Raw genomic sequence first — 27,886 nt, forward strand, 5'->3', positions numbered from 1 at the left:
GAGTTGTCTCAGTCACACATTATAAGAGGGACCTTTTTATAAGAAAGAGAACTAAAAAACTATTGTGGAATACTAAACCTCTACAATTAATATATATATTGTTAATCTGTAGTCTAGTACCCTATAAATGTAAGGAGGGAGTCTTATAACCCCTCCCCTTCTATTAATATAACATAAGCATAATCAATTATTCTAATACATCAAACATCTGTACAGCCCCAAATCATGACCGCTAGGTGAATCCTGACAACTGTACAGGCTTTTTTAAGATGTTTTTTGGCAAACTCTGATCTGGTCTTCCTCTTTTTGAGGCTTACCAATGGTTGTGGTAAAACCATTGGTTTTTGTGGTAAACCCTCTGTATTTACTCTGGTGAAGTCTTCTCTTGATTGTTGCCTTAAACACAAATACGCCTACCTCCTGGAGAGTGTTCTTGATCTGGCCAACTGTTGTGATGGGTTTTTTTCTTCACCAGGGAAATAATTATTCTGTCATCCACCACAGTTGTTTTTCTGTGGTCTTCCAGGCCTTTTGGTGCTCCTGAGCTCCCCAGTGCGTTCTTTCTTTTTAAGAATGTACCAAATAGTTTATTTGGCCACACCTAATGTTTTTGCTATCTCTCTGATGGGTTTGTTTAGATTATTCAGCCTAATGATGGCTTGCTTCACTGGCAGTGACAGTTCTTTGGACTTCAAATTGAGGGTTAACAGCCACAGATTCCAAAGGCAAATGCCACACTTGAAATCATCTCTACACCTTTTATCTGCTTACTTGTACATTAACTAATGAGGGAATAACACACACCTGGCCACAGAACAGCTGAGCAGCCAATTGTCAAATTACTTTTGGACCTTTAAAAAGGGGGGTGGCCACATTTAAAAAAGTGCTGTAATTCCTACACCGTTCACCAGATTTGGATGTAAATACCCTCAAATTAAAGCTGGAAGTCTGCACTTTCAGCTCATATTCATGATTTAATTTCAACTCCAATATGCTGTGGTAGACAGCTAAAATAATAATAACTTGGTCACTGTCCAATTATTTATGGACCTGACTGTATGTTCCTGAGTGGCCGAATTACAGTTTTGACTTAAATCTGCTGGAAAATCTATGGCAAGACTTGAAAATGGTTGTCTAGCAATGATCAAGAACCAATTTGACAGAGTTTAAAGAATGTTGAAAAGAATAATGGGCGAATATTGTACAATCCAGGTGTGCAAAGGTCTTAGATACCTGAAAGACCCAGGGTTGTGAATAATTATGCAAATTAGATATTTTTGTATTTAAATGTCAATAAATTAGCAAAAGAATTTAAAACATGTTTTCACTTTGTCATTATGGGGTATTGTGCGTAGATGGGTGAGAAACCCCCCCCCAATTTAATACATTTTGAATTCAAACTGTAACACAACAAAATGTGGAATAAGTCAAGGGGTACTAATACTTTCTGAACTTTCTGTATCTAAAAATGTAAAATAGCTTAACTATCAATTTAAAAGCAGTGCTAGAGTCAAGAGAGACTATGCTGTTCCCAATACTTGAGGTTAATTTAAAATCCATCAATTATACCACATCCATATGGGGGTGTCGAACAGTGCAATTGTAAAGATGCCTCTTTCCGCGTCGACACGTCACCCTATGTGAAGTTTACTAGATAGGTTTTTACTTGGGAGGAATTTGTCTATACAGTGAGCCTGAAATAGGATACTTGTTATTTGGCCATTGGCCCAGCTGTACTGCAAGGAATTCTAATTGGTCAACTACAGGCTAGGGCTGGATTATAAAACTAGATCCTGTTCCTTTGTTCTGGGGAGATAATCACAGGAGAGAATAACTGGGAGAGCATCACTGAGGACAGGGGAGAATGACCATCTAACGTAAGCTAACCCCATTCCGTACAAATGTGCACAACCATTCAAACGAGGCTGCAAAGAAAACTAATGGGGCTGTAGCGACTGTGTTGACTTCAAAATCTGAGGTGTGAACTACGTTTCTGTTCAAGCGTTGATTGACATGGTAATGGCTCTATAGTATTGGAGAAAAGTTGAAAAAAACTGACCCTTCTGACGTTGTACGTTACATCGTGACGTGCCATGGCGTAACGTACAGCATGCATAAAGCAACTAATTCTGTTTTACAGCCTCTCTACACCAGGTGTAGCACTTCTCTCACCGTTTAAAAACAAGAAAGGGACAGGAACAGAGTAAGGGGGGATACCTACCGTAGTAATTTTTTGCGTCATCACTGCAAGCTATCATGACTCAAAAGCCGCTGCTTACTTCTGAAGATCACCGCCCTAAAACCCGATTCAAATTTGACACAAACCTTCAAATAGGTATGTAATGACACATTATATAAACTCTTTAGTGTTTTATTTACATTTTAGAGGCGATAAGGTGATAAGTTGGACAGATCGAGTAAAAAAAAGCAGTTTCCTCACACAACATCTCTCCTTCTCACTATCACGCAATAGGTTTCGCTTCCCCACCAGCCATTTTTAAAAAGACCCGACGGAGCTCATTGCCTTCTTGAATCATGCAGAGATGGGCATCATTAATTTTGTTGGAAAGGGGAGAAATTGTGCTTCACAATGGTATTTTGGGCGCTAAAATAAGGTCAATTGTACAGACCAGCACAATGTACAAAAGTGAGTTAGTTTACATTACCTCCCCATATGATTTGTCCTCTTCGAATAAACCTATTTTCCTCACCCTGATTTGCTTTGGGGTCTGTGTTATTAAAGATTAACATCAACTGCTAACACCGGTGACCACCTCAGCCATGATTATTTCAATGGAATGCCTTTATCTCAGTGCATAATTGTGTTTAATATTTCCATACTTGAAATAAAGTTTGGAGAGCAGTAGATTAGGCGCTCAACCAGTTTAAGACAAGATCCAACCCAAAAATTGTATGAGTGCTAGGAAGGAATAGGCGTGACCTATTTTAAATATAGTAATCTGTGCCATACAACCATTACATTAAACATTTACAGTGGTTAAAACCATTATCTCTCATAGTGCCGGGCTGTTGGAGTAGAGGTTGGGGTTGGCCTTGAACTTTAAATAATGTTAATCTGAGCTGCCACCACTGTTGTGTCTACTGCCACCTGCTACTGTCTCTCTGTGGCCATACCGTGTCTGCTTTCACTGACCGGCCTGTGCTCTCACACACCCCTGGCAATTCTCCCTTCTCTCGCTCCCTACGCGCGCGCACACACACACACACACGTCACACACACACACACACACATGTCACACACACACAATTCAAAAGATTCAGTTTCACACACATGCAACAGGTGGCTCTGTGGCGCAATGGATAGCGCATTGGACTTCTAGGCTTGTGAATGTGAGGTGATTCAAAGGTTGTGGGTTCGAGTCCCACCAGAGTCGTACTTTTTAAAAAATGGTGATACAGGAAAATGTACAAAGGAAAATATCATACTGGAAGACAAAATTATCTTAGTTACTCTTTTGACAAATTTTTGTTGTTATAAGTATAGTATAACATTTAGAAAGAGACTTGAGTAAGGCTAAATTCTGATATGTATATTTGGCTAAATACATATATTTCTCAACGATCTAATAAAACACTTATATTTGTGTGAGCTAAATATAACATTCAGTGCCTTCAGAAAGTATTGAGACCCCTTGACTTTTTCCACATTTTGTTAGGTTACAGCCTTATTCTAAATTTGATTAAATCGTTTTTTCCCCTCATCAATCTACACACAATACCCCATAATGACAAGCAAAAACAGGTTTACAAATTTTAGCAAATTTATTACAAATAAAAAAACTGAAATATCACATGTACATAAGTATTCAGATCCTTTACTCAGTACTTTGTTGAAGCACCTTTGGAAGCGATTACAGCCTCGAGTCTTCTTGGGTATGACACTACAAGCTTGGCACTTTAGGGCTCCTGAGTGGCGCAGCGGTCTAAGGCGTCACTACAGTCCCTGGTTCGAATACAGATGGTATCACATCCGTCCGTGATTGGGAGTCCCATAGGGCGGCGCACAATTTGGCCAAGCGTCGTCCTGTTTAGGCCGGGATAGGCCGTCATTGTAAATAAGAATTTGTTCTTAATTGACTTGCCTAGTTAAATAAATAAATAAAACAATAAATAACACCTGTATTTGGGGAGTTTCTCCCATTATTCTCTGCAGATCCTTTCAAGGTCTGTCAGATTGGATGGGGAGCGTTGCTGCACAGCTATTTTCAGGTCTCTCCAAAGATGTTAGATCGGGTTCAAGTCCGGCCTCTGGCTGGGCCACTCAAGGACATTCAAAGACTTGTCCGAAGCCACTCCTGTATTATCTTGGCTGTGTGCTTAGGTTCGTTGTCCTGTTGGAAGGCGAACCGTCGCCCCAGTCTGAGGTCCTGAGTGCTCTGGAGCTAGGTTTTCATCAAGGATCTCTCTGTCCTTTGCTCCGTTCATCTTTGCCTCGATCCTGACTAGTCTCCCAATCTGTGCTGCTGAAAAACATCCCCACAGCATGATGCTGCCATCACCATGCTTTACTGTGTAGATGGTGCCAGGTTTCCTCCAGACGTGACACTTGGCATTCAGGCCAAAGAGTTCAACCTTGGTTTCATCAAATGTATCTGTTTTTTAATTTGTAATAAATTTGCTAAAACTTTGAAAAACCTGTTTTCGCTTTGTCATTATGGGGGATTGTGTGTAGATTGATGAGGGGAAAACAATCATGTAATACATTTTTGAATAAGGCGGTAACGTAACAAAATGTGGAAAACGTTAAGGGGTCTGAATACTTTCCAAATGCACTGTATATTTCTCTCATGCTTCTCCTTCAGGTTGGAAGAAATGTATTTGTTCAAAACTGTTCAAATATTGTCTTTCTCGCTCTTTGAGTCAACTACTCACCACATTTTCTGCACTGCAGTGCTAGCTAGCTGTAGCTTATACTTTCAGTACTAGATTCATTCTCTGATCCTTTGATTGGGTGGACAACATGTCAGCTACACCATGTGTGTGTTTTAATCAATTATTTTGTGACATGATTATATATTTGGTATAGTTTTATCTAAAAAGGATAACTTTTTAAAAGTTTTACCATTTTTATTTTTATGAAATTCACTGAGGAGGATGGTCCTCCCCTTCCTGCCTCACAGGTAGATGATTATAGTTTTTGGACTAAAACTGTGTGTGCAGACAGCAGTTTGTGTGAAAATGGAACCGAAATGTCCATTACATATGTTATACTGAAAATTCACATAAATATTGACCTTTGGAGGATTGTCTGGGACTTTGGGTTTAGCCAGCAAGGTCTCATTTAAGGACATTATAACTTTTAGTATGTACATAACATGGAAGAGTTCTAGGCAGTAAAGGGTTACTTTTTCAAGCTACAGTATTGTGAAAAAAGTATTTGCCCACTTTCTAATTTTCTCTACTGTTGCATATGTCTGATACGGAATGTTATCAGATCTTCAACCAAAACCTAATATTAGATACAGGGAACTTGAGTGAACAAATAACACAACAATTACATACCTACTTCATTAATTTCATAAACAAAGTTACGCAACACCCAATGTCCCTGTGTGAAAAAGTAATTGCCCACTTACTCAAAAACTGGTTGTGCACCTTTAGCTTCAAAAATAGAGAAAATCAGAAAAGAGGCAAATACATTTTCACGGCACTGTACATCCACTTTGAAGCAAGTCTTGACTCATTTGAGCTTGAAATAAACAAAAATCCCAATAAACGCAATGTAACGTTGAAACAATAAAGCCCAACACCCAATGACAAAAGACAAGTTAAACACACAAAAAGAAAAGAACACACACCAGGTTCTCCTTCTCGATGCGTTGCTGCTCACGCTGCCTGTTGAGGGGACTGTGTTAGAGGCGGACAGGGGGCGGACTCCCTCCTCCTCCATTGGACCTCCTCCGGGAGCTACTAGTGGTGCTGGTGCCCCCTGTGCTGCCTGGTCGCGAGTGGGTCGAGGGGCGCGACAGCTGGCGCAGCAGCCTCTGATTATCCCAGTCGGTCTGCCGCACCTCGTCGTTGCTAAAGGAGTAGTTCTTCCTGTTACTGCCTCCACTAGGGCAGACGATGGCCAGGCCACTCCTCAGGCGACTAAGGAAGGTTTTAGAGAGAGGAGGGAGAGATGACAGAGGAGGATGCAGCAGATAACATTTTGTTAGTTATCTGTGTCATGACTCTCCTGTGAGGATCCAAAAATCAGGTTTACAATGGATCAACTTCTACCAGACCCCTCTCACCCGTAGAGGTGTCTGGTAGAAGGAGGGATTGATGTGGGGGTTTTGTGGCAATTTTTTATTTTATCATTGTGACAATGATTTTAGTTTTCTAACGAGATCATAGTTTTGATGATACTTTGCCCCAGTAAGTAGCCACTGCCAAGGGAGCTCAGAGAGCGTGTCAGCATGATGGAACAGCCCCTTTTTACCAGAGTGTATAAAGGATTAGTTGATAATTAACATATCAGACCAGAAGGACTCAAGCTGCAGCTTAGGCCTCCATTGGTTACAACCCTAAAAATCAACACGAGGTGAAGATGACAAGTAGCCTCTCTAACAATCAATGTTATGGCTGAGTAGCTGTTCCAAGTCCTTTATCTATGAAAGTGAATTTAAGTAGAACCATCCTGTTACTCTCTTCCCACCGGGGATCATCGACACGGCTTATTAGCTGTCTTCAGAGGACCACTCTTCCAGAACGAGTGAATGTAAACACCACCCTGTTAGCTCTGCTTTAGACTACAGTACAAGGCATTGAAGCCACAAACAACTAAGAAGGACATTGTTACCTCTTGTGGACAATCAGAGCCTTACACTTAAGAGCTCGGTGGAAGGCCCAACGGAACCCTTTTCACAAAGGCCTGGGTCGAACAGAGATAAACAACGAAGGAAGACATTCAAACACGTATAAACATTAATTATTTCTTACCCCAAACTGGCGGCGGTTTGGGGGCAAAGTATTAGGATTACCGTGAGCGTAGTTACAAGTGTATAAGTGTTGTCTCCCTTTCTTTCTCCCTTTTCCCTTCTCTACTCCTCCCTCTTTTGATAAACAAGCAGTCATGTTGTTGCTAGTCCGCTAGGGACCCGTTTCCATCGTATTAAGTTTCTAATCAATAACCTATACTGTGTGTGTGTGTGTGTATCCTGTGTTATTATTTAGTTAGTTAGTAAATAAATAATTAAATACATTTGTGTGGTACGGAATGATCAGTAAAGCTGGCGTTTGTGCAGATGCAAAGAGAATGCGACATTTATAATTTTGAGACTGATATGAGGTAATGATTAATAAACGACTGTTATCGATATACATCTTATATATCATCTAGAGTTTAATTCGGGAGATGGTAACTCGGTAAACAACTTCTTCCGTGGTGCCCCAAATCCTAATGAGTTAATTGTTACATTATTATTTTAATCAAGTAACAATTAAACCTAGTTAGTTGATTCAATACATAACAGTCATCAGAATAATATAAAAACACATGTAAATCTCCACTTTCTCAGATAGCTCCAGTCCTCCTGGACTGACCCTTTAACAGTATTATAGACACTATGTCCTGGGATTTCTATGATCTTCTACGTAGAAGACCCCCTTACCTTCATTAGTGCAAACCGTAGCAAAATATTTTGCTACTAAAACGAGTGTTTCTTATTAGGTGCCTCCCCATTTCAGCCCGTTTGCCTCCGTTTGGTTCATAGTGAATTCAACCCAGGTGTTTCACTGCTGAGCTGGGACAAATAGCTGGACCCTGTCCGAATACTCTTAAAATGCATCCTTCTTTCCTCTCTTCCTTGAAGTAACCACTGGGAATGCGTACAAAGCTGGGCAGTACTGCAGCTCTCTCCAGGAGCAGGATTGAGAACGACTAGCCTAAGCCAGCTAGACAAGAACAAGTTGTAATCCTACCATGTCCACAAAGTGAGAGGGCTCGGAGGAGCAGCTCTCCCCACTGCTGTAGCTCTCATCCGTCTCTGACTCGGATGAAGTAGAAGACGGGGACAAGCTCCTGTGGCGGAGCTTCCTGACAGGCTTCTTGGGAATGCCGTGTCCCATTAGGTCCGGGTTTCAACCTTGGGTTAACAACAGATAAAGTCACGAAACAAAGGCTTCCGAAATCCAACTGAATGATATGGCAGTCTAGAAAAGAACACAACCTGGTAAACAGAGGATGTGATTGCTTTAAGTTTTGTCTGTATTTTGTGATGTTTTATTTTGCCTGCATATTGGAACACTATACTGTTGATTTAATGTCTGTAATGCACAGGTGTCAAAATCATTCCATGGAGGGCCGAGTGTCTGCGGGTTTTCGCTCCTCCCTTGTACTTGATTGATTAATTAACCCTATCAGCCCCAGGAAAAATTGGCTTTCCATTTATCTGACTTTCATTTATCTGCATGTCCAGACCCTATAATTAGCCTCACAATGAAGTGTTTTACCATTGTATTTGCAGGACAACCAGGGCTACAAGTAGAACACAAAACAATTTGAAATAAAAAGTTGCATTCATTTGTCTCAGTGGCAAATTAATATCCAACTAGTCAATGACAACTGTGTAGAGTTTGGAGTTTTTGACAGCAACTATGTGACCTTATTACAGTATTATAGACACTATGTCATGGCATTTCCTATGATATTCTATGTAGAAGACCCCCTTTCCTTCTAACAACTCATGTGTAGCTTGTGAGCGTCAAAAAGCAAAACATGTTACATGTGCATGTTTGTGAGAGTATCAGAGTAGATAGCTTTTAATAGTTAGTAGCTCAAACCATTAGGACTCCACAGACGTTTTTGTAAAAAGACCCGGCCCCGGTCCCCTTGAGGATCCACCCTTGTCTCACAAACACTGCTTTAGTTCAGCCCCCGTTAATCAAAGACTAACGAGCAAGGCACCCCCAACAACAACTGCTCCCCGGGCACCGATGATGTGGATGTCGATTAAGGCAACCTCTCTGATTAAGAATTGGTATCTTCGGATGCAGAAGAAATAGACACTTCCAATGGTCCAACTCAGAAGTCTATAGCTCAAACACAAAATGTTTAAAAGGGGTTATTAGTCCAAAATGCACCAGCATTACAGTGGAACTCATTGAGTTAAGGTCACTGATTAGTTAAGAACTCTCCTCACCTGAAATGAGTTTGACACCCCTGCATAATGTTACATGCCTGTGTGCTGCTACAGTTGAAGTCGGAAGTTTACATACACTTAGGTTGGACACATAAAAACTCGTTTTTCAACCACTCCACAAATGTCTTGTCAACAAACTATAGTTTTGGCAAGACGGTTAGGACTATAGGTCGACCGATTATGATTTTTCAACGCCGATACCGATTAATCGGACGTTTTTTTAAAATGTATTTGTAATAATGACAATTACAACAATACTGAATGAACACTTATTTTAACTTAATATAATACATCAATAAAATCAATTAAGCCTCAAATAAATAATGAAACATGTTCAATTTGGTTTAAATAATGCAAAAACAAAGTGTTGGAGAAGAAAGTAAAAGTGCAATATGTGCCATGTAAGAAAGCTAACGTTTAAGTTCCTTGCTCAGAACATGAGAACATATGAAAGCTGGTGGTTCCTTTTAACATGAGTCTTCAATATTCCCAGGTAAGAAGTTTTAGGTTGTAGTTATTATAGGACTATTTCTCTCTATACCATTTGTATTTCATATACCTTTGACTATTGGATGTTCTTATTAGGCACTTTAGTATTGCCAGTGTAACAGTATAGCTTCCTTCCCTCTCCTCGCTCCTACCTGTGTTCGAACCAGGAACACATCGACAACAGCCACCCTCGAAGCAGCGTTACCCATGCAGAGCAAGGGGAACAACCCCTCCAAGTCTCAGAGCGAGTGACATTTGAAACGCTATTAGTGCACACCCCGCTAACTAGCTAGCCATTTCACATCGGTTATACCAGCCTAATCTTGGGAGTTGATAGGCTTGAAGTCATAAACAGCAGAGCTGCTGGCAAAACGCACAAAAGTGCTGTTCGAATGAATGCTTACGAGCGTGCTGGTGCCCACCATCGCTCAGTCAGACTGCTCTATCAAATCATAGACTTAATTATAACATAATAACACACATAAATACGAGCCTTAGGTCATTAATATGGTCGAATCCAGAAACTATCATCTCGAAAACAAAACATTTATTCTTTCTGTGAAATACGGAACCGTTCCGTATTTCACAACCTTCAATGTTATGTCATAATTACGTAAAATTCTGGCAAATTAGTTCGCAATGAGCCAGGCGGCCCAAACTGTTGCATATGTGACAGGTTAAAGGAAATACTAATATTCTTTCTCCCCTTGTTCAGGGGTGTAACACATATACCCCGACTCTGCGTGCAATGAACGCAAGAGAAGTGACACAATTTCACATGGTTAATATTGCCTGCTAAACTGGATTTCTTTTAGCTAAATATGCAGGTTTAAAAATATATACTTCTGTGTATTGATTTTAAGAAAGGCATTGATGTTTATGGTTAGGTACACGTTGGAGCAACGAGTCCTTTTTCGCGAATGCGCACTGCATCGATTATATGCAACGCAGGACACGCTAGATAAACTAGTACAATCATCAACCATGTGTACCGTAATTTCTGGACTATTAAGCGCACCTGAATATAAGCCGCACCCACTGAATTAAAAAATATATATGTATTTTGTACATAAATAAGCCGCACATGTCTATAAGCCGCAGGTGCCTACCGGTACATTGAAACAAATGAACTTTACACAGCCTTTAAACGAAACACGGCTTGTAACAAAAATAAATAGGCTTTTTAAACGAAACATGGCTTGTAACAAAAATAAATAGGCCTTTAAACGAAACACGGCTTGTAACAAAAATAAATAGGCTTTAACGAAACACGGCTTGTAACAAAAATTAAAAAAATAGCAGTAAACAGTAGCCTACCAAGAAAGTCATTGGTCACTATCTTCCTCCTGTGCACTGAAACCACTGAAGTTATCTCCTTCGGTGTCGGAGTTGAATAGCCTCAGAATTGCTTCATCCGATGTTGGATCGTTTTCATTGTCGCTCTCGTCACTTTCATCCGGAGGCAAATTCCCCGCTGAGCTCAAGCTGCCCTCTTCAACACGCAGCAGACCAGCCTTTCGAAACCCGTTGATGATAGTGGATTTTTTGACAATGCTCCACGCTGTCAGGACCCACTGGCAGACTTGACCACAAGTTGCTCTTCGCATGCGGCCCATTTTAGTGAAGGATTTCTCCCCACTTGTCATCAAAGCCTTATTTTCTAGTTCGGGCCATCTGCTTTTCTTCCCTCTGAAAGCTTTTGTTGTCTTTTTGCACAGTTCCTCACGCTGCTGTTTCCAATGTCTTATCATCGACTCATTAAGGCCAAGCTCCCGTGCAGCAGCTCTATTTCCTTTTCCAACAGCCAGATCGATCGCCTTCAACTTGAAAGCTGCATCATATGCATTTCTCCGTGTCTTTGCCATGATGAGGGTGACAAAATGACTACCGTAATCAGAATGATGGGAAGTTTGAGCGCGCTCGATTTACGTCACATTATGTGACGGTGCTCAGTTTTTTGGCGGCATGAATCTTGTGAAAGCGGGAAAAATCCATAAATTAGCCGCGTCATTGTATAAGCCGCGAGGTTCAAAGCGTGGGAAAAAGTAGCGGCTTATAGTCCGGAAATTACGGTAGTTATAACTAGTGATTATGATTGATTGATTGTTTTTTATAAGATAAGTTTATTGCTAGCTAGCAACTTACCTTGGCTTCTTACTGCATTCGCGTAACAGGCGGGCTCCTCGTGAGGCAGGTGGTTAGAGCATTGGACTAGTTAACCGTAAGATTGCAAGATTGAATCCCTGAGCTGACAAGGTAAAAATCTGTCGTTCTGCCCCTGAACAAGGCAGTTAAACCACCGTTCCTAGGCAGTCATTGAAAATAATAATGTGTTCTTAACTGACTTGCCTAGTTAAATAACGGCGTCCAAAATGACCGATTTCCGATTGTTATGAAAACTTGAAATCGGCCCTAATTAATCGGCCATTCCGATTAATCGGTCGACCTCAAGTTAGGACATCTACTTTGTGCATGATACAAGTACATTTTCTAACAATTGTTTACAGACAGATTATTTCACTTATAATTCACTGTATCACAATTCCAGTGGGTCAGAAGTTTACACACACTAAGTTGACTGTGGCTTTAAACAGCTTGGAAAATTCCAGAAAATGATGTCATGGCTTTAGAAGCATCTGATAGGCTAATTGACATCTTTTGAGTCAATTTGAGGTGTACCTATGGATGTATTCCAAGGCCTACCTTCAAACTCAGTGCCTCTTTGCTTGACATCATGGGAAAATCTAAAGAAATCAGCCAGGAACCCAGAAAAAAATGTGTTAACCTCCACAAGTCTGGTTCATCCTTGGGAACAATTTCCAAACGCCTGAAGGTACCACGTTCATCTGTACAAACAATAGTACGCAAGTATAAACACCATGGGACCATGCAGCCATCATACCGCTCAGGAAGGAGACATGTTCTGTCTCCTAGAGATGAACGTACTTTGGTGCGAAAAGTGCAAATCAATCCCAGAACAACAGCAAAGGACCTTGTGAAGATGCTGGAGGAAACGGGTACAAAAGTATCTATATCCACAGTAAAACGAGTCCTATATCAACATAACCTGAAAGGCAGCTCAGCAAGGAAGAAGCCACTGTTCCAAAACCGCTATAAAAAAGCCAGACTACGGTTTGCAACTGCACATGGGGACAAAGATCGTACTTTTTGGAGAAATGTCCTCTGGTCTGACGAAACAAAAATGGAACAGTTTGGCCATAATGATCATCGTTATGTTTGGAGGAAAAAGGGGGATACTTGCAAGCCGAAGAACACCATCCCAACCTTGAAGCACGGGGGTGGCAGCATCATGTTGAGAAAGGGAAATTATGTGGATATATTGGAGCAACATCTCAAGACATCAGTCAGGAAGATAAAGCTTGGTTGCAAATGGGTCTTCCAAATGGATAATGACCCCAAGCATACTTACAAAGTTGTGGCAAAATGGCTTAAGGACAACAAAGTCAAGGTATTGGAGTGGCCATCACAAAGCCCTGACCTCAATCCTACAAGAACATTTGTGGGCAGAACTGAAAAAGCGTGTGCGAACAAGGAGGCCTACAAACCTGACTCAGTTACACCAGGAGGAATGGGCCAAAATTCACCCAACTTATTTTTGGAAGCTTGTGGAAGGCTACCCGAAACCAAGTTAAACTTGACCCAAGTTAAACAATTTAAAGGCAATGCTACCAAATACTAATTGAGTGTATGTAAACTTCTGACCCACTGGGAATGTGATGAAAGAAATAAAAGCTGAAATAAATCATTCTCTCTACTATTATTCTGACATTTCAATTTTTTTAAATGAAGTGGTGATCCTAACTGATCTAAAATAGGGAATTTTTTACTAGGATTAAATATCAGGAATTGTGAAAAACTGAGTTGAAATGTATTTGGCTAAAGTGTATGTAAACTTCTGACTTCAACTGTATATTGGCCAGGCCTCCTTTGGAAAATACATTTATAATCTCAATGGTAATTTATAAATAATAAATAGATAAAATAATACATACATGAAGATAAGAAATTGTATGCCTCATTTAAATTTTGAGATAAGGATATATGGGATTCCTAAATAATTAGGAAAATAAATAATAAAATCTTGGAACCTTTGACCCGGTGGCCTCCCTGACTCTTCCTTGCTTTCATCTTGGCTCTGGTGATAGCCATCTTCATCATTATCTGCGCCTTCTTCCTGCTCCTCTGCCAATGACGCCGAGCGGATGTCGCTGGAGCTCTTGGAGTTGATGCTAGATACCTCCTCTGTACCGCTGCCGTCCTTCACCACCGACTAGACAGGTAAGTGAATATAGTTTACAACTACAACAAATATTACAACAGACCATGGTTAGACATGTTTTTATTACTCAGCTCCCTGGTCATGGAACTCTATTCAAGCTTTATTCAAGCTGAAAGTGATTCCCACTAAGAACATGAATGATGAGGATCGCATTTTATGTGACTACTGTTTGTTCTAAATCTGTACTGTATTGTATAAAAACAATTGGAATTCTAATGGACATCTTTAGGATTAAATCATATTACTTTATTTCGAATTCCAAATAATGACACTTCCTTGACATTGATTAGGCCTCAATCCCAAAGGACCCCAAGCCTGGGCAGTTGTATTGAGTGGCCAATGCCACCTTGTGGCGTAAAGTAGAATGACGAAGCAACACAGACTTAAAAAATGTATATACATATTAAACTAGGCAAGTCAGTTAAGAACAAATTCTTATTTACAATGACGGCCTACCCTAACCCGGACAACGCTGGGCCAATTGTGTGCCGCCCTATGGGACTCCCAATCACGGCCAGATGTGAAACAGCCTGGAATCGAACCAGGGTCTGTAGTGACGCCTCTAGCACTGAGATGCAGTGCTTTTGACTGCTGCGCCACTCGGGAGCCCCTAATAATAAAGTACTCGTTGCCTTTTCCTTGTGACTTTACCTTGACCTGGGTAAAGGGGTCGGAAAAAGTCACAAGGGAAAGGGTAAAATACGACAGTGGTTATTTTCATCAGACTATCATTGTTCATGCCTTTCTTACAGCCATTCACCAAATAGCCTCACCATTATCATGCCTACCTCTGATTTAATGGAAGATATGCTAGAAGACCAGCTGCTCCTGTCTTCGGCCTCAAAGCCATGACCCTTCTCCTCTGTCCTCGGTTGAGGTATCACCACCGGACCTCTCTGTACCACTATGTTGCTCTGTCTGTGGAGCCTCCGGCTGGATGCCTGGCTCCTTTCTAGCCTCAGAGCTTATTTCACTCTTTCCTTGCTCTTTGCTGATGCTGCTGCTGTCACAATCACCATCGCTGTCGAAAAACGAGTGATCCACTTCGCCCTCCAGTTCTTTGGGGCTGTACATAACAGGTGTCTCCTTCAGCACTCTGGTCGAGAACTGAAGAGAGATAACGTTAACGGGACATTTTTTTATATTCGATATTCTCAGCTGGTTAATATTTCATTTAAATTCCAAAACGGTAGCCTATAGGTGACCTTTCAATCATCAATAATTTACTTATTTAATCAAACCAGCATTAGCTATGTTTAGGCTATATGCATTGCATTTGTTGACAAACTGCTTCTTACAATCTAGTTACCTACATAATGTTAGCTACAGTAGCTAGCTAACTGTGAGTCTAAACTGAGTCTAAAAAGCACTTTTACAGTACCCAATGCATTTAGCTATTTTATTTGACCACAGGACAATGCATATATAGTAGCACCTAATTGCAGGTTTTATTGATCAAGTAAAACATCCACATTTCTAATGGAACAGCCAGTAAAACAGTCCATGGGTGTACGTTAACAAGATGTGGAATTTCCTTGATATCACTAACGTTAACTAGTTACTGTTAAGCTAGCTAACGTTAGTAGTTACCTAACTAGTAGAAAGACAGACACTTCTACAGTCAGCACCAAAAGTAACCAAGGCATTCTGGTAAAGTAATTTTTATAGACAGACAGTTAACTTCATTGTAACGCTATCAAGTCAGTATCCTACAAAAGACCGTATCAAGTCAGCTGATCCTTGACAAGAAATATCTGCTAACGTCAGCCACCTAACTAGCTAGCTACAATAAAGCACACTAGCTATGTTTTATTTTACGACCTTACCTGGCATGCAGGCTAAATGTATTAGCTAGCTTAGTTTTTTTAGTCCATTCCATTAAAACCAAGCAGTCTCCATGTAACGTTACTTTAAATGGCATATTGAAAGTAGTTTGCTAACGTTACATGAAACGATGCTCGGCTAGACTAAATATGTGTGGGTTGAATAGATACTGTAACTAAGCAACGTCTTCTTTTAGTGTAGCTTTCCGGTGTTGTGCCGGAAAAACTCGCCCCTGACAGAATCTCCCCCTTCGCGTGAACGCGCACGCACTCAATTCTTCATTGCTGCGACTTGCCTGCTAGTTGAGAGTTCTGATCACGTTAGGCTGCGTTACATTAGATTTTTTATGTCGGTTAATAATGTCTCCAGTTTTCGGTTTGGCTATTTGTTTCAAGTGTATTAGTCTATAAATAAATCTCTTTGCCAAAATCCGTCATCTCTCCCATGGCTTATTCGACTAGTAGTTTATTGCAATGTTTATTGCTTGCCTACATTTTACTACATCCATGTTTAATATTACACACATACATTAATTATTATTATTTTTTGTTATATTAAACATAGAGGAGGGAGTAAAATGTGGGCAAGTAATAAACATTTCAGAACTACTAGTCGAATAAGACATAGGAGAGATGACCAATTTTGGCAAAGAGATGTATTTATAGACTAATACACTTGAAACAAATAGCCAAACTGCAGACATTACTAGTGCCTCCCCGCGATCAAACCGACAAAAAATAAAATGAAACGCAGCCTGACGTGATCAGAAATCTCAACTAGCAAGCAAGTCGCAGCAATGAAGAATTGAATGTCTGCGTGTTCACGCGAAGAAGGGGGGGGGGGGGGATTTTCGGCGGGGAAGAGCGGCACTTCTAATTTTTGGAGAATTGCATATCAGCTCTATAAAACAAACTAGCCTATCTCCGACCCAGATTCACACATGGAGGCAAAAAAGGTTGATCAAAGCAAATTGAAGGCAGGATCTGCGATTTAATAAATCAAATCAAATGTTATTGGTCACATACACATGGTTAGCAGATGTTAATGCGAGTGTAGCGAAATGCTTGTGCTTCTAGTTCTGACCGTGCAGTAATATCTAACAAGTAATCTATCAATTTCACAACAACTACCTTATACACACAAGTGTAAAGGAATGAATAAGAATATGTACATATAAATACATGGATGAGCGATGGCCGTGCGGCATAGGCAAGATGCAGTAGATGGTATAGAATACAGTATATACATATGAGATGAATAATGTAGGGTATGTAAACATTATATAAAGTGGCATTGTTTAAAGTGACTAGTGATACATTTATTACATCCAATTTTTTATTATTAAAGTGGCTAGAGATTTGAGTCAGTATGTTGGCAGCAGCCACTCAATGTTAGTGATGGCTGTTTAACAGTCTGATTGCCTTGAGATAGAAGCTGTTTTTCAGTCTCTCGGTCCCAGCTTTGATGCACCTGTACTGACCTCTCCTTCTGGATGATAGCAGGGTGAACAGGCAGTGGCTCGGGTGGTTGCTGTCCTTGATGATCTTTTTGGCCTTACTGTGACATCGGGTGGTGTAGGTTGAAAATGTGCCAGCCTGAAAGAACAGGATGCTATAAGGGCAAAGGGAGAGACCCAGATGCAAATGGTTTGAGTCTCTGATATTTATTAGTTTCCAAGGGGCAGGCTAGAGAATGGTCATGGACAGGCAAAAGATCATAACAAGGTCAGAGTCCAGGAGGTACAGAGTGGCAGGCAGGCTCGAGGTCAGGGCAGACAGTATGGTCAGGCAGGCGGGTTCAGAGTCAAGGCAGGCAAGGGTCAAAACCGGGAGGACTAGCAAAAACAGAGAAAAAGGAACAAGTAGGAGCCCGGCGTAACACGCTGGTTGACTTGACAAAACAAAACGAACTGGCACAGACAGACAGAAAACACAGGTATAAATACCCAGGGGATAATGGGGAAGATTTAAAAAATATATATTTCACCTTTATTTAACCAGGTAGGCCAGTTGAGAACAAGTTCTCATTTACAACTGCGACCTGGACAAGATAAAGCAAAGCAGTGCGACAAAAACAACACAGAGTTACACATGGGATAAACAAATGTACAGTCAATAACACAATACAGAAATCTGTATACAGTGTGTGCAAATGAAGTAAGGAGGTAAGGCAATAAATAGGCCAATAGTGGCGAAGTAATTACAATTTAGCAATTTACACTGGAGTGATAGATGTGCAGATGAGGATGTGCAAGTAGAAATACTGGGGTGCAAAAGAGCAGAAAACTAAAACAAACATGGGGATGAGGTAGGTAGTTGGTTGGATGGGCTATTTACAGATGGGCTGTGCACAGCTGCAGTGATCGGTAAGCTGCTCGGATAGCTGACGCTTAAAGTTAGTAAGGGAGATATAAGTCTCCAACTTCAGTGATATTTGCAATTCGTTCCAGTCATTAGCAGCAGAGAACTGGAAGGAAAGGCGGCCAAAGCAGGTGTTGGCTTTGGGGATGACCAGTGAAATATACCTGCTGGAGCGCATGCTACGGGTGGGTGTTGCTATGGTGACCAGTGAGCTGAGATAAGGCAGTGCTTTACCTAGCAAAAACGTATAGATGACCTGAAGCCGGTGGGTTTGGCGATGAATATGTAGCGAGAACCAGCCAACGAGAGCATACAGGTAGGTGTTGGAGATTATTTTGTAAATGACATCGCCAAAGTCAAGGATCGGTAGGATAGTCAGTTTTACGAAGGTATGTTTGGCAGCATGAGTGAAGGAGGACAGTGGCGGACAAACTTCTGGGCAGAGGGTATGCTGACTTCTTCCTCTTTCTCAGGGAAGAGCGGGGGCTGATATCCCAAGGAACACTCGAAGGGCGAGAGACCAGGGGCCGAGCAGGGAAGGGTGTTACGGGCGTATTCCACCCACACGAGTTGCTGGCTCCAGGTAGTGGGGTCGGCGAAGACAAGACAACGAAGAGCCGTCTCCAGGTCCTGATTGGCTCGCTCCGACTGGCCGTTAGATTGGGTCGACGACCCAATGGGGTTACAGAACGCCTTCCAGAACCAGGATGAGAACTGAGGACCTCGATCGGAGACCATGTCAACCGGAAGTCAATGGATCCGGAAGACGTGCTGCACAATGAGCTGATCCGTCTCCTTAGCTGAGGGTAACTTGGGATGGGAATAAAATGGGCGGCTTTAGAAAACCTATCCACCACCGTCAGGATTGTGGTGTTGCCATCTGACGGACGAAGATCAGTAACAAAGTCCAGGGATATATAGGACCAGGGGCGGTGAGGAACAGAGAGGGGTTGAAGAAGGCCAGCCGGAGCTTGCCGTAGAGTCTTGTTTTGTGCACACAGAGTGCAGCTGGCAACCGATGCGGAGACATCATGAACCATGGAAGACCACCAAAAGCATCGTCGGATGAATGCCAGGGTCCGACGGGAGCCTGGATGGCAGGTCAGTCTCGAGGAATGTTCCCATTCCAGGACCGGGGAACGGGCAGAGTCCGGGACTAACAACTGCTTAGCCGGACCCCCCAGGAGCAGGCTTTCTATACCCCAGACGAGTGCAGCCGGTAGACAGAAGGTAGGAGGATGGTCTCAGGGTCAGACGGAGTAGCAGCAGGGCTATACAAACATGAGAGTGCATCAGGCTTCACATTCTTGGACCCCGGGCGTTAGGAGAAAGTGAAATTGAAACGGGTGAATAACAGGGCCCAACGAGCCTGCCTAGAGTTGAGGCGCTTGGTGGTGCAGAGATATTCCAGGTTCTTATGGTCAGTCCACACTAAGAATGGGCGTTCCGCACTCTCCAACCAGTGTCTCCACTCCTCCAACGCCATCTTTACGGCGAGGAGTTCTCGATTTCCCACATCATAGTTCCTCTCAGCAGGGATAAGACGTTGGGAGATAAAACGTGCAGGGGTGCAGCTTTTGGTCCTGGGTCCTGGGACAGGACAGCCCCCACTCCGACATCTGAGGCATTGACCTCCACCACAAACTGACGGGACGGGTACGGATGGATTAAGATGGGAGCTGTAGTGAATGGATGTTTGAGGTCTGAGAATAATCTAGAAGAAAAAGAAACGCACACCTATTTAGGCGAGGTGCTGGCTAGCGGATTAGAAAACTTAAAAGTAAAGGAGAGCTGCGCACACTAGGAGCTCAGATGCAAAAATGTAATTACCAACGTTTCGACAGACAAGCTGTCTTCATCAGGGTATAAGCACAAACACTGCGGGATGACTCGTTTATATAGTGTCAAAAGACACACAGGTGTTTGTAATCGTGGCCAAGAGTTGCCTAATATCATTGGTTAATTCTCAAATATTAAAATGGCATACAAAGAGCAGCATACAAAAAACAAATGGATAGCATACGATCATAGATTCATTTTAGACTACACAAGCTTACAAACAATTACAATGGCAAAGTCACCTCCTTTGTAAAGGACACCAGCAGTATGATCTCTATCATAGAATCTCTTGATCCTCTCCCTGAGAATACCTTGTTAGTTACTTTTGATGTTGAGTCTTTATACACAAATATTCCACACGAGGGCGGTAATTGAAGCTATGGAACATTTTCTTCTGCAACGTGACCCTAATAAACTACGTTCCAGTGAATGCATTATAAAATTGGCTGAAATAGTACTCACACACAACTATTTAATGTTTCTAAATTATTTCTTTATTCAGACGAAGGGCACTGCTATGGGATCCCCCATGGCTCCTAACTAGGCTAATTTGTATGTGGGTTACATGGAGAAACAGTCTATTTTCAAACCTCTCAAAAATGTTTTCTTGCCTAACATCATTATTTGGAAACGGTATATTGATGATATGTTTGTTCTATGGAGGGGTGATGCAAAACAGCTCCAGGCATTCCATGCTTTTCTTAACTCCTGTTCTGAACATCTGATATTTACTACGCAATCTGATACACCTCAAATCAGTTTTCTTGATCTTCTGATCTTGTGTGAAAATAATGTTCTATACACTGATCTTTACAGGAAACCTACTGATCGTAACAGTTTGTTGAGGGCTGACAGTTGTCACCCACTTCCCTTGAAAAATAGTTTGCCCTACAGCCAATTCTGTCGAATCAAAAGAATTTGCAAAAAACAATCAGATTTCGACAGAAATATGGCTGAGACGCAAAGAAAGTTCAAGGAGAGGGGGTGCAAAAATTATCAGATTAATATTGCCATTGAGGTAATTCAAAACAAAACATGACCTTTTTCAAGGCCAGTCTCGCAAAAAGACGCATTCTTGCATTCTAACTACCCGCTATTCAAAGCGCCCTGAACAAATTAAGGGAATCGTTCACAAACATTGGTACATTCTAAAATCCGATGATAGTCTCGGTAATGTGTTTTCTGACCTTCCCTTGGTCGTATTTTCCCGGGGCAGAAATCTCAGAGACCAATTGGTACACTCTGATTTAACCCCCCAAGATATTCCTGAACAACGTCTATTTGCGCCCCTATTGGATGGTAATTATAAGTGTAATGGCTGTGCCCAATGCAATGGCACTTATAAATGCAGATCCTTTAAACATCCACAAACAGGGAAATTGATCCCAATCAAAGGTGTTATTACGTGCTCCACTAAGGCAGTTATTTATCTTATGTCCTTGTGGTAAAAATTATGTGGGTAAAACAAAGCGCAAATTAAAAGTACGTATCTCAGAGCATCGTAGCACCATTAGGTGCAAAAACTTGACTTACTCAGTTGTGGCTCACTTTTTGGAGGCAGGCCACTCGATTTCGTCTCTGCGTTATATTGGCATCGAACATGTCACCCTCCCTGGGAGAGGGGGTGACCTTGATCATTTATTGTTAAAACGAGAGGCTGCCTGGATCTTTAACTTAAAGACCCTTGCTCCCTTCGGTCTCAACGTAGACTTTGATCTGAAGCCATTCTTGTGATTATTGTGACTTTGCCATTGTAATTGTTTGTAAGCTTGTGTAGTCTAAAATGAATCTTTGATCGTATGCTATCCATTTTTGTTTTGTATGCTGCTCTTTGTATGCCATTTTAATATTTGAGAATTAACCAATGATATTAGGCAACTCTTGGCCATGATTACAAACACCTGTGTGTCTTTTGACACTATATAAACGAGTCATCCTGCAGTGTTTGTGATTATACCGTGATGAAGACAGCTTGGCTGTCGAAACGTTGGTAATTACATTTTTGCATCTGAGCTCCTAGACTGTGTGGCTCTCCTTTATTTTTGAGGTTTGAGAATGCCCGATCAGCTGCTGGAGACCTTGGGAGAGGTGAGTGCTGAGAGGGTGTTGTAACCCCGGATGAAGCAGCGGTAGAAGTTAGCAAATCCCAGGAAACGTTGCAGCTGCACTCTGGATGTGGGTTGAGGCCAATCCACCACTGCTCTCAACTTGTCTGGATCCATCTGTATATGTCCTGCAGCGATGATGTATCCTAGGAAGGAGATGGTGGAGCGATGGAATTCACACTTCTCCACCTTAACGAAAAGCTGGTTCTCCAGGAGACGCTGAAGGACCTCTCGGACATGGAGGACGTGCTCTTGAGCTGAACGGGAAAGACAAGGGGCTCTGGATAGGTAAGGGGCTAGGTGGTGGGTGCCCATCCACCTGGGCCAATCCTCTGGTGGGACTGTGAGTCAGGTTGGGACTCGCTGTGGAAGTCAAAGGGCCACCAGGTGCACATGTTAAAGGCTGTCTTCCACTCGTCTCCTTCCCATATCCAAACTAGAGGGTAGGCGTTCCGAAGGTCCAACTTTGGGAAGATGTTCACTCCCTGAAGAGGTTCGAAAGCAAAGGAGATGAGTGGTAGAGGGTAACGTTTTTTAACCGTGATGTCACTAAGCCCCCGGTAGTCGATACACGGGCGCAGGTTTTTGTCCTTCTTCTCCTCAAAGAAGAACCATGTGGCCGGCAGGTGAGGCAAATGGATGAATACTGGTGACTCTGCCAATAGAGCGCCCATCCAGCGCTCTGACGTCCATGGGAATGGAGAGGGGTTAAGTTAAGAGATTCCCACCTCCGACACCAAGGTAGCGTCGATAAAGCTCTCGTCGGCCCCAGAGTCAATGAGCACCCGGAGAGATTTGACCTGGTCACCCCACAACAGGGTAGCATGGAGAGTGGTACGAGTAATGGGAGTTTGGAAAATCTCCATACGTCTCACTAGAGTACTCGTACCTACTGATGACCCTGGTCTTTTTAATGGACAGGTGGAAATATAATGTCCTGTAGTACTGCAATACAGAAAGATCCTGGTGCTCAACCTGCATAAACGTTCATCCAGAGACAATCTAGCCCTTCCCAGTAGCTTGGGCTCTGGAGGAGGCGAGGCGACTGACCCCGGGGATTCGCCTGGGCACTCGGGTGACCTCGGATTCTCTCGGTAAGGTGGACGTCGGGAACTTCTGTGACTCCTCAGAGGTGAGGTGGGAGCAGTGGATGAGCGAGTGTAACCGGGAACAGACTTCCTCTCAAATCAAAATCGAATCAAATTTTATTGGTCACATCGAGAGCCCTGCGGTTGTGGGTGGTGATACAGCCCGACAGGATACTCTCAATTGTGCATTTGTAAAAGTTTGTGAGGGTTTTAGGTGACAAGCCACATTTCTTCAGCCTCATGAGGTTGAAGAGACACTGTTGCGCCTTCTTCACCACACTGTCTGTGTGGGTGGACCATTTCAGTTTGTCAGTGATGTGTACGCCAAGGAACTTAAAATGTTCCACCTTCTCCACTGCTGTCCTGTCGATGTGGATAGGGGGTGCTCCCTCATTGTTTCCTGAAGTCCACGACCACCTCCTTCGTTTTGTTGACGTTGAGTGAGAGGTTATTTTCCTTGCACCACACTCCCAGAGCCCTCAACTCCTTCCTGTAGGCTGTCTCGTTGTTGTTGGTACTCAAGCCCACTATTGTTGTGTCACCTGCAAACTTGATGATTGAGTTGGAGGCGTGCTTGGCCACACAGTCATGGGTGAACAGGGATTACAGGAGGAGGCTGAGCACACACCCTTGTTGAGCCCCAGTGTTGAGGATCAGCGAATTGGAGTTGTTGTTTCCTACCATCACCACCTGGGGGGCGGCCCATCAGGAAGTCCAGGACCCAATTGCACAGGGCAGGGTTCAGACCCAGGGTCTCCAGCTTGATGATGAGCTTGGAGGGTACTATGGTGTTGAATGCTGAGCAGTAGTCAATGAACAGCATTCTTACATAGGTATTCCTCTTGTCCAAATGGGATAGGGCAGAGGGCAGTGTGATGGCGATTACATCGTCTGTGGACCTGTTGGGGCGGTATGCAAACTGAAGTGGGTCTAGGGTGGCCGGTAAGGTGGAGTTGATATGATCCTTGACTAGTCTCTCAAAGCACTACATGATGACAGAAGTGAGTACTACGGGGCGGCAGTAATTTAGTTCAGTTATCCTTGCCTTCTTGGGTACAGGAACAATGGTGGCCATCTTGAAGCATGTGGGGAAAGAAGACTGGGATAGGGAGCGATTTAATATGTCCGTAAACACACCAGCCAGCTGGTCTGCACATGCTCTGAGGACACGGCTAGGGATGCCATCTGGGCCAGCAGCCTTGCGAGGGTTAACACGTTTAAATGTTTTACTCACATCGGCCACAGAGAAGGAGAGAGGGGGGGGGGGGTTAGTGGGCCGCGACGGTGGCACTGTATTATCCTCAAAGCGGCCAAAGAAGGTGTTTAGTTTGTCTGGAAGCGTGACGTCGGTGTCCGTGGCGTGGCTGGTTTTCTTTTTGTAGTCTGTGATTTCCTGTAGACCCTGTCACATACGTCGTGTGTCTGAGCCGTTGAATTGCGACTCCACTTCGTCCCTGTACCGGCATTTCACCTGTTTGAATGCCTTGCGGAGGGAATAACTACACTGTTTATATTCAGCCATATTCCCAGATCTCTTTCCATGGTTAAATGCGGTGGTTCGTGCTTTCAGTTTTGCATGAATGCCGCCATCCATCCACGGTTTCTGGTTAGGGTAGGTTTTAATAGTCACAGTGGGTACAACATCTCCAATAACACTTCTTTATAAACTCACTCAATGTTGTTATCTGAGGCTGACTGGAACATATCCCAGTCCGTGTGATCAAAACAATCTTGAAGCGTTGATTCCGATTGGTCAGACTAGCATTGAATGGTTCTAGTCACTGGTATATCCTGTTTGAGTTTCTGTCTATAAGACGGTAGGAGCAAGTTGGCGTTGTGGTCGGATTTGCCGAAGGGAGGGCGGGGGAGGGCTTTGTATGCATCGCGGAAGTTAGAGTAGCAGTGATTGAAGGTATTACACCCGCGCGTAGTGCAATCAATATGCTGATAGAATTTAGGTAGCATGGTTCTCAAATTTGCTTAGTTGAAATCCCCAGTTACAATAAATGCAGCCTCAGGATATATGGTTTACATAGAGTCCAGTGAAGTTCCTTGAGGGCCGTCTTGGTGTCTGCTTGAGGGAGAATGTACACCGCTGTGACTATAACTGACAAGAATTCTGTTGGGAGATAATATGGCCAGCATTTGATTGCGAGGAATTATAGGTCGGGTGAGCCCTTCCTCTTCCCAGAGAGGAGTTTATCTCTGTCTGCGCGATGCATGGAGAAGCCCGGTGGCTGAATTGAATTCAACAACATATTCCAGTACAGTCATGTTTCCGTGAAACAGAGAATGTTACAATTTCTGATGTCTCTCTGGAAGGCAAACCTTTGCTCGAATTTCATCTACCTTGTTGTCAAGAGACTGGACATTGGCGAGTAGTATACTCGGGAGCGGTGGGCGATGTGCACGTCTACGGAGCCTGACCAGGAGGCCGCTCCGTCTGCCTCTTCTGCGGCACCGTTGTTTTGTGCCGGCTTCTGGGATTAGGTCTATTGTCCTGGTTGGTGGTCCAAACAGAGGATCCACTTCGGGAAAGTCGTATTCCTGGTCGTAATTAGAGGTCGACCAATCGGCATGGCCGATTTAATTAGGGCCGATTTCAAGTTTTCATAACAATCGGTAATCTGCATTTTTGGACGCTGATTTTGGCCGATTACATTGCAATTCACGAGGAGACAGCATGGCAGGCTGACCACCTGTTACGCAAGTGCAGCAAGGAGCCAAGGTAAGTTGCTAGCTAGCATAAAACTTATCTTATAAAAAACAATCAATCTTAACATAATCAATAGTCACACAACACACACGGTTGATGATATTACTAGTTTAACTAGCTTGTCCTGCATTGCAAATAATCAATGCGGTGCCTGTTAATTTATCATCAAATCACAGCCTACATCGCCAAACGGGTGATGTTTTAACAAAAGTGCATTTGCGAAAAAAGCACAATTGTTGCACCAATGTACCTAACCACCAACATCAATGCCTTTCTTAAAATCAATACACAAGTATATATTTTTAAACCTACATATTTAGTTAAAAGAAATTCATGTTAGCAGGCAATATTAACTAGGGAAATTGTGTCACTTCTCTTGCATGCAGTGCAAGCAGAGTGAGGAAAAATGCAACAGTTTGGGCCGCCTGGCCCATTTCTTCCTAACAAAGACAGTAATTAACTTGCCAGAATTCTACATAATTATGACATAACATTGAAGGTTGTGCAATGTAAAAGCAATAATTAGACTTAAGGTTGCCACCCGTTCGATAAAATACGGAACGGTTCCGTATTTCAATGAAAGAATCAACGTTTTCTTTTTAAAATGATAGTTTCCGGATTTGACCATATTAATGACCTAAGACTCATATTTCTGTGTGTTTATTATATTATAATTAAGTCTATGATTTGATATTTGATATAACAGTCTTACTGGGCGGTGGTAAGCAGCAGCATGCTCGTAAGCATTCATGCAAACAGCACTTTCCTGCGTTTGCCAGCAGCTCTTTGCAATGCTTGAAGTACAGCGCTGTTTATGACTTCAAGCCTATCAACTCCCGAGATTAGGCTGGCAATACTATAGTGCCTATAAGAACATCCAATAGTCAAAGGGAAATTAAATACAAATGGTATAGAGAGAAATAGTCCTATAATTCCTCTAATAACTACAACCTAAAACTTCTTAACTGGGAATATTGAAGACTCATGTTAAAAGGAACCACCAGCTTTCATATGTTCTCATGTTCTGAGCAAGGAACTTAAATGTTAGCTTTTTTACATGGCACATATAGCACTTTTACTTTCTTCTCTAACACTGTTTTTGCATTATTTAAACCAAATTGAACATGTTTCATTATTTATTTGAGACTAAATTGATTTTATTGATGTATTATATTAAGTTAAAATAAAATTGTTCATTCAGTACAGTTGTAATTGTCATTATTACAAATATATATATATAAAAATCGGCCCATTAATTGGTATCGGCTTTTTTTGGTCCTCCAATAATCGGTATCGGCGTTGAAAAATCATAATCGGTCGACCTCTAGTCGTAATGTTGGTAAGTTGACGTTTCTCTTATATTCAATAGTTCTTCCGGCTGTATGTAATAAGACTTCAAATGTATTGGGGTAACAATGTAAGAAATAATACATAAAAAAAACGAAATACTGCATGGTTTCCTAAGGACTCGAAGTGAGGCGACCTTCTCTGTCAACGCCGTCTTGCTACGAGAAGTCTCCCCCTCTCGTCTGTTTTCTTACACTTTCATCTCAGCTAATGCATTGTCAATCTTCCTGTCAGCCGTAATTGAGGGTATTATCATCTATATCAGGTGAACCTTTTTGAAAATACAAATGCACAAATGTCATACCCCCCAAAAATAATAACTTCTCCTGTTCTTGTAACAGTGAGAGGTTAGCTTGTCTTGGGGGTCTGATATTTGTGCATCTCTAACTTTCTCACTCATCATTATTCACAATTAATTTGGACTATACGTAATCATGGTAGCATCCTCTTTAATGTAGAAGTGTTTAGAAACATATTATATTCTTATTTACAATAAAAGTGACTCCAAAATGACACAATACATTATTTACCATTCATTTACAAAACAAACAGCAAATGCATCCAACAAGTTTGATGTAATCATTGCGTGCTAGGGATATAGGACGAAATATTCAACTTTTGACTACTTTAACAAATATATAAGTGAATTTGTCCCAATAGTTTTGGTCCCCT

The 27,886-nt window shown here is 42.2% G+C and overlaps 1 non-coding gene and 1 pseudogene across 1 annotated transcript; one reads left to right on the forward strand and one right to left on the reverse strand.

The window, feature by feature from the left end:
• LOC129841073 (cilia- and flagella-associated protein 97-like) overlaps positions 1–18,857 on the reverse strand; it is a 32,513-nt pseudogene extending 13,656 nt beyond the window's left edge.
• On the forward strand, positions 3,304–3,395 carry trnar-ucu (transfer RNA arginine (anticodon UCU)). The gene is given in 2 exon segments: positions 3,304–3,340; positions 3,360–3,395. It is a non-coding gene; the product is annotated as a tRNA-Arg (tRNA).
• Positions 18,858–27,886: the final 9,029 nt, after the last annotated feature.

The sequence above is a fragment of the Salvelinus fontinalis genome, chromosome 42 (genome assembly GCF_029448725.1).
Source record: "Salvelinus fontinalis isolate EN_2023a chromosome 42, ASM2944872v1, whole genome shotgun sequence".
NCBI lineage: Eukaryota > Metazoa > Chordata > Actinopteri > Salmoniformes > Salmonidae > Salvelinus > Salvelinus fontinalis.